Consider the following 12,254-nt stretch of genomic DNA (forward strand, 5'->3'; position numbering starts at 1 on the left):
AATTGGGAAAAATTTGAAGTTGGAAAAAAGGTTGTAAACTGCAATATATCGCAGAATATTGCAATATGTATAAATCGCAATAATATTGTATTGTGGCATCAGTATCGTGATGTTATCGTATCGGGAGGCGTCTGGTGATTCCCAGCCCTACAGAATATAAATTAAAAATATTTAGGTGCGACTATTTCTCAATACTTCAATTAGCAATTTTTTAGTCAAATGATACAATAGTTACAAAAAAGAACATTGATTCTTTAAAGTGGCAATCCCAAAGAATTTTAAATAAATTTCTCTCAAGTCCCTATCTATCACTGAAGGAGGTGGCACAATGGTGATTTAGCCTATGGTCCACTGGTGAAAGTATTGCTGTTGCAATATTGATATTATTGATAATATTGATATATTGATATTTGCACCGCAGTGTTACGAACTGGGTTTCTGTGGTGACATTCCTGGAAAATTCTGTATTAAGTTACTGCTAATGCAGAGTTACATTAAAAGCATTTCATTGGCAAAACATAAGTTGACTTTTATTATGAAGTAGTCACAGGGAATGCAATGTGAATCAAAAATGTGTCTACAAAACAAGAAAATGGTCAATTTTGGCAATTTTTGACTCCGAATGAAAATAAAAGTAAAATATTGCAGGGAGTGGTGGAACAACAGGAGAAGCCACGGTGAGTTATTAGATTAGGAGCTGAACACCTCCAACTTACCGGAGGTAACCTACTACTACTACTACTACTACTACTACTACTACTACTACTACTACTACTACTTTCACTTTCGCTAGGGTTAGGGTTAGTAAGTTAGTTAGGTTGTGTGCAGCATGAAATAATAAGAATAATGGAAAAAGGCCACTTATTACTGGACTTCTATAATTAAACAGTTTGCTATGCTGCCCCCAGGTCTCAAGGATGGCCACTTTAAAAAATACCAGGGGCATTTATAGTACATCATCAAAACAAATATTTTAACAAGACTTAAAATCATTTTCATTTCAAAAACATGCCAATTCGTATACCTACGAAAATCAATCACACTTTTTATAATCGTTTACCGGTGAGAAGTTACCTGGCAAAAGAAATGGGGCTAAATAATACCGTACAGGAGGTACTGTAGGGCAGGGGGGGGGTGTCAAACTCCGCCCTTAGGGCCACTGTGCAAATTGAGGATCATATCCAGGGCCAGACACGTCGAGGTAACTGCTTTTATGTCATTGAAAATGTCAAATATCTTTGACTGTATTATTGCAGGTCTCATGTAGTCGACAAAAATGTTGAAGAAAATGCCCAAAACGTCAGGAAGAAACGTCGAAAAAAATTGGCAACAATGCAGAAAAAAAGCCCAAAAACTTTGTAAAAAGTGCCAAAAACTAGATGGGCCAAAATGTGTTGTGAATCTAAATTCATGTGGGGACCGGATAAAAATTTGCAAGGAGACGGATTTGGCATGCGGGCCTTGAGTTTGACACGTGTGCTGTAGGGAATCTTCTAGTGATTCCTACAATACGCCCATTAATAGCCGATAGAATAAGAACATCCATAGGGTAAATACAAAAAAATATTGATATGGTCATATTTATTGGATTGTGGAGGAGGAACCAAGGAGTCAGAAAATAAAAACTCCATTTGGGAGAGTGAGCTAACTTTAATTTCCTTTACTTTGGATTAGAGTCATTGCAATCTGGATTTCCTGGAAGGGATTGAAACCGTCAAATGAGCGACATAAAAAAAAGAAAGATGGCGGACAGAATGTGGCAGAGTTGTGGAGGCAGAACAAGGTCGTTCTAACCTTGTATAACCAGAGTTGAAATTTTGAAATAGAGGCAGAGGCAGCAGCAACACGTATTTTAGCCAACTAAAAGAAGACACACCTAAAATAATCAATATTAGCTTAGGTGTGTGCTATATTTGGAATATTTCACCTCTTTACCTAAGCCAAAAACAGTCATTTAACATAGCAGAACACCAGAGCTGCTGGTCTACCGTTGCCTGGATAGGTTAGATTGTTTGTGTAGACCGGCAACTCCCAAATGGGTACAAATTGCAGTTTTTGTCAATGGAGTCTGGTGGCTTAGACCGACATAACGGCTTCAGTTCCCCGTCAGAAAGGGTTGTCTGATGCCAAGGTAAAGAGGGGAAAAATAAACTGATGGAGATTTTTTTAAGGTGGCTAAAATATGTTTAGCTGCTGCCCCCGTCCACATCAGGACATTACTTAGCTTCCGTGTCGGCACTCCTGTCTGATCCACCGTACTAGGGGGGGGGTTGGCCGACCACAATCTACTGTGGAAAATACACTGACTATGGATAAGTACCTCCTACAACTCCATTACAAAAAATACAAACTAATAATAACACTAATGCATTGAATTTATATAGCGCTTTTTTTAAACACTCAAGGGCACTTAAAGTATCTTTGAATGCAAAGATCAGTGATTGCATAAACTTAACAGAGATTGCACGATAATGAAAAGAACTCCTAAAATATCCTATTGCTGAGTGTCATTTTTCCTTTTTTTTTTGATTGAAGTATTTACACGTCACATCTCAATATTCTTGGACAATTATGCACAGTAATTAAATGGTGCAATATTTTATCACCTAGCTGTTCCATTTTTTTTTATCCACTGCTGCTACTTATACTTATGTTGACGCTGCATTACAATAGAATTTGTACTCTCCATTTGAAGTCATCTTTATAACCAAATCTTACTTGTAACCGAATCTCTCTTACTTCTACTTAACATTTTTATTAATTTCTTACTTATTATGTTACTTTTGTTTCTTTAATTGACTTTTCTTACTCTTACTTTACCTTGAATTTGACAGTGAGCAACTGCAACTAAATAATTCCACTGAGGGGGTCAATAAAGTATTCTGATGCAGATTTTTGTGTCCCTGATAAAACATGTTTGACTAATGAAATCAGTAATTTCTTTCCAGGTAGAAGGTAGGTTTTCTTTTCTTTTTTTAAACTTCTTTCACACCCAGTACAATTTCACCCCAACAGGTGTCCAATAGGTATGCTACTTAAAATACCATCCCAGGTGAATATCCCAGCAGTGTCAACTACTACATCCCACTGCACAGCAGCTTCACGATTACCCAAGTCGACAGATTTATCAAAAAAAAATAAAAATAAATCAACACATCCAAATGTAGGTCTGCTGAAATAATTTCCATTTCATTCCATCACTATGGAAACCAGGGAGAAAAATAAATTTGGAAATGTGCTGCCAGAGCGGTAAGTTGTTTAAGGTAAAAGGAAGTAGTTAGTTTTAGAATCGAGTTTGTGGCAGTTCAACACTTCTGTGATTTCTTTTAGACATCATACTGTATGTGTGTCTTACAATTTAACATGAGACACAAAAGACAACATGTACTGAAAATAGGGACAACATTAAAATGTCTGTAGGCCTACAGACACAACAACGTGTTTAGATATTACCAACAGAATAAGCTCCCATACCTTAACTACATTTATAGCGGAAGTAGTCATTTCTAATGGATATTTCTGACCTGACTGAATTAGCTAACCTACTTTTAAAACTACATTTATAGAGGAAGTATTCATATTCATGCTTTGGACACTGTGTTTCATGGAGCCTTGAGATTCATCACAAACTTAAAATCTCCTCACTCATCACTGTTTGTTTTATTCTCGGGGGGTGGTTTTCACTCTCGATTCGGCGTTGGATGCACTGGCATCTTTTTATTTATAAGGCAGTATTAGGACTTCTCCTCCTTATTTGAACACCACATCGTCCGAGGTTTGCAGGACATATCACTGCGCTCACAGGATCTGGTTTTTGTGACAGTCCCTAAAGCCCGCATGACTTTGGCAAAAGGCGTTTAATTTGAGCCCCATCTGCATGGAATCAGCTTCAAAATGAACTCCATTTGAAGAGTTGGTCTCATTTTATTCTTTTAAAGGCTTGTAAAGGACCTGGCAGAAGGGCAGTCTGATGTCACTGTTTTTAAATTGATTTAGGACCCAGGTTTATGATGACAATTGTTGTTTGAATATGAGTGAAAGTGTGTTTATGTATTTACATGTAAGTGTCTCTGTCTGAAACGTGCTGCTGCCACTGCCAGGACACTCTTGTAAAAGAGATTTTTAATCTCAAGGAGTTTTTTATCCTGGTTAAATAAAGGTTTGAATGAATGAATGAATATTAACTGTCAAAGGTGAGAGCTAGCCTCGCTTTATTGGTTCCTTTTTTGGTATAAATTAAATTCTTGCATCTTCTCATATCCCGTCCCAGTCATTCATTTACAGGAATATTGACCCCATTTGAAGCTTATCTTTCAAGTTATGCAGTTAATACTACATGTTAATCTTCTTACAGATCCAGGTTGATTTTAAATCGGTCCTCTTATACTTGCTATGAACAAACGTGCAACTTCCTTATTTTCTGCCACATTCTCATTAGGTATTAGTGGCTGCAGGCCTGTTAACAACCCTGGCACCACATATTAGTTAGAATATAGTATATATATAGTTAGAAAAACAGCTGAGGAGATTATGAAATTTCAACTAAAATGCCACATGTCCAATAATTTGCCAAAAGAGCAAGTTATCAAAGAGTCTGCGCTCTGCCTCCTTCCCTCTTTCTCATTTAAAAACGCTTAGATAAATTACTTCTGACCAATCAAGCGTAAGCAATGATTGTTGCTGCCATTGGTGTATCACGTTTGTGAGTATGAGGGACAGCAAGAGACAGAGAGGGGGACAGATAAGAGGCGTCGGGAGAGTTTGCAAGATGGGGAACTCGGACAGTGTGACCCCGAGATAAAAGGAGGGAGCAGAACTCGGCGAGGAGCTGTGCGTGCATTTTGCACAAAGAGTGGGCAGCCTTAATGTTCAAGAACAGACCACATACTGTGCAGTTCTTTCGCAGCTTTAAGGTCCTTTATTCAGACTTAAAGAAATCCGCATATGGATTTTCAGACAGGTTCAACACCCCGACATTGCCTGTTTCTCACTCAGATATTAGGCTCAGTCTTTTTCCTTTATAAACCTGCTTTTGTATCATGTGTTCAGTAAATATGGCAGCTTCTATTACCCTACTTCCTGCAAAATCATACTTAAATATTTTCAATCTATTTACTGTTATAAGAGACCATCAGCCAAACTTTAAAATCATGTGTTTGAATCGATTTATTTTTTATCTAAGACAAGTTAGTACAGAAAAACACTTTGCACATGTGAACGTGAGACAGGTGCCTGAAAATGGTCTACTACTTGAAATGTCGCCTATTATTAAACTTTTAATATTTTTTGCAAGTTAGACAGTGAGTGGGGGGTTTTCTTTGCATCCAAGACAAGTTGAAATTTCCAAAAATGTATCTTTTTATGAGGGATTCTAGTGTTCATGAGCGTCGGTATGATCAATCGTTTGAACTTGTGAGCTGATTCTGCCCTCGTCTTTATCAGACTGCTTCAGGTTAAACACTGCTTTGATGTAGCCAACAACATGGCGTGAATAATGAGGAGATGGACTTTTACTTACAGCAACACCAATTCTGAGTCAACCCAAGTCTGCTCCATCTGTGTTTCTTCAGTGAAAAGACTACATGCACAAAACTGTGAGTAGACTGCAAATTGGGGATACACGATATATCAATCTTGTTGCTATTGGACGATGCTAGTTTTTGACTTATAATTGACCATTGGTCCAATGAGCAAAACTGGACCGATGTCAACAACCGATAATTATTTCTGTCTGGCTGTTATTGTGTATGTTAGGGTGTTTTTTCCCCACTATGTGGAAGAATATTCAGATACTCAGGAGGTTTAAGGTTTTTTTTCTTGTAAATTTACCACTTTAAAGCGCCCATATTCTGCTTATTTTCTGGTTCATCATTGTATTTCGATGTTGTAACAGAATAGGTTTACATGAGGGGGCGCTGTTGAGCAATGGAGGAGTGAGACGTGTTTTGCATAGCTCCGGTAACTTTTCCTTTATTAATACACTAAACACCTGTATATCCTGCTAAAAGTGCCTCGGAGTGATATAAGAAGATATAAGCAAGTGGGAATTTTAACCTAAAACAAGAGAACTATGTCAAAAAAGGGGAAATCCAAAAAGAACGACCAACAAGAAGTAGGCCTCGACCAACCCTCGGACTTAACTGAGGTAATGGAGACCGGCAACCTGAGTGAGGAGGCGGACCCACCCAACCGAGCTGTATTGGCCGCTATTTCTGCACTGCGTAATGAAATTACCCAGATTAAAGATGACATATGCGCCAAATGATGTCCGTCTACAGACGGTGTACACCGTGCTGAGAGGCGAATGGCTACAAATAAAGAAGAACTGCAGACTTCCATTTTGGTCCTGGAAAAAACCGCGAATCACATGTAACACTATAGGAGAGTTAGAGAAGTCTGCTTCACACCAGTCGGACGATGTCACTGCGCTTCAACGTCAGCACTCGCCTGAGCTCTGAAGTGGAAAACTAATGGGAATAGGGGAAAAGACCTGAGGCGGCGCTGAGGGGACACAATATCGCGATCATCGGAGTACCGAGGGGACGAGGGGCCCAAGCCAAGAGACTTTATTGCCGGCCTGCGCTGAAGAGATACTATCCCTGGGTGAGAAGCCTCTCATTGATAGAGCGCAACGGACCCTCCGAAGGCGACCCGAACCTCATGAGCACCCAGACCCTTCGTTTGAGACTACACTACTTTCAACCATTGGAGGACATCCTACTACTAAGGCGCCAGCGGCAAAACAGCCTACCACGGTGGTAAAAGGATCCAATCTTTCCGGATTCCCCCTGCCGTGGCTAGAAAGAGAGGCGTTATTCAATCGCACCAGGGAGCTGCTTCGCGGCAGACCGGGGCAGGTCGGCCTCCTATCCTGCCAGACTCCTAATAACCCCACATGACACACAGATATATTCATAGATGCCGAAAAAGCAGGAGAAATATGCTGAGCTCTTTGACACCAGGCTCGACTGAAATAAGACAGGAGGACGCTAAATGTGCATTCACCCGTGATGCGTTGACTTTTGATATCCAGTGTGGGGCTATGTACTGGTGCTTACTAGTTAGCCTTTGTGGCTAGCGCTAGACACCACTAGCAGTCACCTATCCGCGTGAGTTAAATGCTCATACACACGCAAGCTAATGCATACCATGTGTTATTAAACCACCATTATCATTCGATGAATAACTGGACAATTCTTAGTCCTCCTCTATAGACTATGGATGGTACTGTTACGGTTTTTTATACATTTTCTTTTTTCTGTTCAATATATTAGGGCCCACGCAATTGTTCACCTTGTTCTAAAGTGTGGAATGGCTCACTGTTATTGAAAACTATTCATGTAATGACACCTATTTTGTGTGGATGTATATGAGGTCAGTCTGGGTTGGAGTTAAAATCAGTTAAGTTTATAATCGTACATATTTAAAATTTCTCTTGTATATAGCAGGTGTGAATCCCTTTTTGGGAAAATTGACTGCAGTTTTCCCTCTTGCTATAGTAATGTGTGTACGTATGTATGTTTGTGCCCATGGATATTACATTATTACGGCACTTCAACTAATCATTTTTTCTCTTCACTAAACTACCTAAACATTTTGTGTACGTTACCAAGCTATGGGATCACAGATAGGAGGTAGCATCAGGACCACAGAAGGTGTGGGGAGTAACTTAAGTACTGTTCAGTTGTACTTACTTCTTAAGAAGGCTCGCGCCACATTCACTTGAACTGGCAAGAGCAGCTTTGTTTTATTTTTTACTTTGGGGTTTGGGCTGACCTTGATAATGGTGTGGGGCAGACTGGGGTAGAGGTGGGGAGGGATAGAGAGACCACTCACTCAAAACTAACGTTGACAACCGCACTGCCATGGATCTGTACCGATCATAGAGCCTGATGTATGATAGGTTAAATAATGACAGCGGAGGGACAAAGGGTCTTACATTCTCCAGCTGGAATGTACGCGGAGTAAACAATCCAGTCAAAAGGGGTAAAGTTCTGGCACATCTAAAGTCTCTGACCTCGGACATTATGTTTTTACAGGAAACTCACTTGAAAAGTAGCTCGCACGGCAGGTTAAAAGCAAATTGGATAGGGGAAGTTTACCACTCAAACTTTTCATCCAAAGCAAGAGGTGCAGCCATTATACTGAGAAAAGGTGTGCCCTTTTTACAAAAGAAAACAATCACTGACAAAGAGGGCCGCTATATTATAGTGACTGGTGAAATCCATAACATTTCCCTTACTTTAGTAAATATATATGCTCCCAACATAGACAATCCCATTTTCTTTCAGAAGGTTTTTTTCACTGATACCAGAGATCTCACAAACACACATTGTATAATAGGGGCGACACTTAACACTGCCTCGACACATATCTTGATAGGTCCTCTACGAAGAGACTCGAAGAAACGCCTCTAGTGAATTTTTAAATGTTCATTAATAACACAAATGTTCTGGTATATGGAGGTCAATGACTTCAGGTAGGGACTATTCATTTTATTCACCTGTACAAAATCCTACAGTAGGATAGACTACTTCCTGGTGGACGCCAGACTTGCAACCGTCCACATTGAATGCGAAATACACAGCATTGTGATTTCAGACCACAGCCCATCACTCACTTCTCATTGGTTTAGATTAGTAGATAAGCACACACCCATTGGAAACTGAACTCGACTTACTCACTGAAATAAGTTCTGCGACTATTTAAAAGACCAGATTTCTTTATATTTCGAAATAAACGACAACTCTGATACCTCTCCCTCCATCCTCTGGGAAGCATTCAAGGCTTACATAAGAGGCTGTATCATATCGTTCGAGGCCTCTAAGCGAAAAGTAAATAAGACTAAACTGAAAGAACTAGAAGACCAAATTAAATTAATTGACATAGAAAATGCACACTCCCCCTCGATTATGTTGCACAGGAAAATAGCAACACTTAAGTATGAATACAATAAAATTATCTCTGCTAAACTAAGTAAAGCATTTCTCCATACTAGGCAAAAATATTTTGAATTTGGTGACAAACCACACAAGCTGCTAGCTAGACAACTCAGGAAAATAGAAAACGACAGAACGATACACAAGATAAAAGCCCGCAATAATGCAATACTTACAAAGCCTAAAGATATCAATGACAGATTTCTTGAATTTATATGATCTGATATACTTCAAAGACCACTTCAGACTCTGTAACTATTAATGATTTTAGACAGATGTGAGCTCCCAGACTGAGTGAGGGTGACTGTGTTCTTTGAATTCTCTCCTCACAATTGCAGGGTTCGAGGTGCATTGCCTCCCTAAAGAGTAATAAGACACCCGGTCTGATGGACTCCAGGGGATTAATATACAAAAAATCAGTGAAATCTATTCCTTATCTGTTGAAAGTATATGAACACGCCCAGATACAGAATCTACCCCCACCTTAACTGAGGCTGTGATCACATTAATTCACAAAAAGGGAAGGACCCACAGGAAGTAGGGGCGCTACCGTCTATCTCCCTCCTTAATGCCGATGGGAAGTTGTTTGCTAAGATACTGGCAACAGACTGAATCCTCTATTGGAAAGCAGTTCATGTGGACCAGACAGGTTTTATACCAATAGGAGTGCATACTTTCAATCTTAGAGTCTTTTCAATGTTATATATATCAAAGAGAGGTCCACCTACGATTTTGTCATACTTGCACTTGACGCTGAGAAGCATTGACCAGATTGAGGGTGCTACTTATTTGAAGTTCTAATAGGTTCAATTTTGGAAGTAAATTCTGTCACTTATTAAACTCTATTACAGGAATCCCATGGCTCAAATCCTAACAAACGGACAATCCTCCCGTTTAGCCTAAACAGAGGGACAAGACAGGGTTGCCCGCTATCCCCTTTAATCTTTGCATGGCTATTGAACTCTAGCCCAAAATATCAGATTAGAACCCCAGATCTATGGTTATTCCACCAAAGACACCAAATATAGAATCAATGTAGCAGATGATATTTGATATATAACACAGCCTGAAGTTACTATCCCAATCTTCTTGAAAAAATCAACCTGTTGGGACCTTTTTGGGTTATCGGATCAATTGGACTAAAAGCGTTTAATGCCAGTCTATATGAATGACCTAGCACACCGGACCCTTCCCATTTAATGTTCCCACGAAAATTTACCTATTTGGGGATTGAAGTGACAAAGCAGTACTCCTCTCTGTTTCAAGCAAATTTCCCCCTCTAATAGAGCGATTGCGGACTAGGATTTCATTCTGGGACACACTCCCAATTTCTTTAATTGGAAGAAATTATGCTATAAAGATGGTTTTCCTCCCGCAATTGTTATTCTTTTCAAAACATCCCGATGTTTCTAAAAAAATCCTTTTTTAAACAACTAGATTCTCTAATGTTCCTTTTCTGGGGGACAAAGGGCTCACAGAATGGCAAAAAACATCTCTGTAGACCGAAGCCAAAGGGGGGATTGGCACTCCCAGACTTTTTGCTATACTACTGGGCCTCAGCAATCAAGAGTCACCTTTTAGTTGGACACATCAATACCAATGTCTGACTGGCTACTACTGTGGGCGGGAAGACTGCCACCCGTATTCTATGGCCGCGGTCCTACTAGCTCCGGTGCGATTAAAAAAAAAACTGTAATAAACAATCCATCATACATGCATGATCCGTACCTGGAAGCAAATCCGGAATCCTTAATCTTAAACCGTTTCTCTCTTATTACCCATCGCTAGAGAAACCCACATTTGCCCCTTCCAGCTTGGATGGAGCCTTCTCTACATGGAGTGAGAAGGTGTCCATTGTTGGGGACTTTACGTGGGAGGCGTCTTTGCTTCATTCACCACAATTACAGAGGAAGTATGAGCGGGGAATATGACTTCTTTCGTTACCTACAAATTGGACTACGTTCGGAAACACTTGAGTGATTTTGAGACGGAATCACAATCTAGAATAGAGGACTGCCTGAAATTTTTCCCTTACGAGAGTAAAATCATATCCCGCATTTATGACAATCTCTTATTAATAAGCTCCTCATCAACTGAAAATTATAAGCATAAATGGGAAGAGGAACTTGGTGAACCTATTCCAGATGATTTATGGAAGGAAAGTCTTGAAAAAAATACACCATTGTTCAGATAACGCAAGACATTGTCTTATCCAATTTAAAATCATACATAGGCTTCATTACTCGAAGGAAAAACTACATACCATATACCCAGAGGTGTCACCTATGTGTGATAAATGCCACTCTCCGTAGCAACACTTCTCCCATGTTTTGCTTTGTGCTCCAAGGATCAACATTCGGATTGATATATGTAGCATTATGTCTGAGGTCATAAAATTTCAATCCAACCTGAGCCCCTGTATCATTTGGAATATCGGAGACCTTCAGGACACTGACTGTGGCACAGCAGTGCTTTCTCTCATACTGTCTTATAATTGCAAAGAGATTAATCCTACTCTTGTGGAAGAGCACGGCTGTGCCTACCTCCAAGATGTGGTTGGACGATTTAACTAATACTCTTCATTTAGAAAGAATAAGGTACACGCTGAAAGACAGGCTCAACTTATTTAATAAAACATGGAAACCACTTATATCATACCTGAAAACCACAAACCTAGTACAACAATCTGCATCCTAGCACACTATGACAGTTGTATTGGTCTTAGAGTGATGGTCTAGTGGTCTAGTGAGGGAGGGTGGTGATACACGGGTGGGGTTAGATAGGGCGGGTAGGGGGTTGGGATAGTGGGAGGGATCGTGGTCAGCCTGGTGATATTCTTTTTTCTCTGTTTTGTTTTGTACTGTTACTTCGTTTGCTTTGTCCTGTTTTACTGTTTGTTTTTTCTTTTTTACCTTAAAAAAAAAAAAAGATTCAGAATGTATAGTCAAATTGTATGGTGATTCAAATTCTTCAATAAAAAGATGTTAACAAAGAATAGGTTTACATGGTTCCATTTCCAAAAAACATATCTTTATTGTACTGCACAGTACCCTGTGTGTTTAGGTCTCTGTTTCAGTTGCAGAGTGAGACATCTCACTTCTTTCCTATCTTAGTTGGGAGTCACACATGCTCAGTGGCTCGGTAATATCCCATCAGCTAGATAACTCTTTCTCCTACTCCTCAGTACAAGGCAGGATTATAATTTAATAATAGATACTGTTTATTAATCCCCAGTGAGGAAATTACAATTCACACTCTGTTAGTAATCACTACACACAGGCTTGAAATACACACACATGCTCAGGACCTATTCAT

The 12,254-nt window shown here is 39.6% G+C and overlaps 1 protein-coding gene and 1 long non-coding RNA gene across 2 annotated transcripts in view; one reads left to right on the plus strand and one right to left on the minus strand.

Annotated features, from left to right (window-relative positions):
- pigg (phosphatidylinositol glycan anchor biosynthesis class G (EMM blood group)) overlaps nucleotides 1-12,254 on the minus strand; it is a 99,034-nt gene that overhangs the window by 54,245 nt on the left and 32,535 nt on the right. The gene's annotated exons all lie outside the window — the stretch shown is intronic.
- LOC116685956 (uncharacterized) overlaps nucleotides 432-12,254 on the plus strand; it is a 15,515-nt gene continuing 3,692 nt past the window's right edge. Inside the window, exons 1-2 of the long non-coding RNA XR_004331092.1 lie at nucleotides 432-443; nucleotides 1,309-1,312. This is a non-coding gene — a long non-coding RNA (uncharacterized LOC116685956). The remainder of the gene's footprint in view (nucleotides 444-1,308; nucleotides 1,313-12,254) is intronic.

Source organism: Etheostoma spectabile, unplaced genomic scaffold (genome assembly GCF_008692095.1).
Source record: "Etheostoma spectabile isolate EspeVRDwgs_2016 unplaced genomic scaffold, UIUC_Espe_1.0 scaffold273, whole genome shotgun sequence".
NCBI lineage: Eukaryota > Metazoa > Chordata > Actinopteri > Perciformes > Percidae > Etheostoma > Etheostoma spectabile.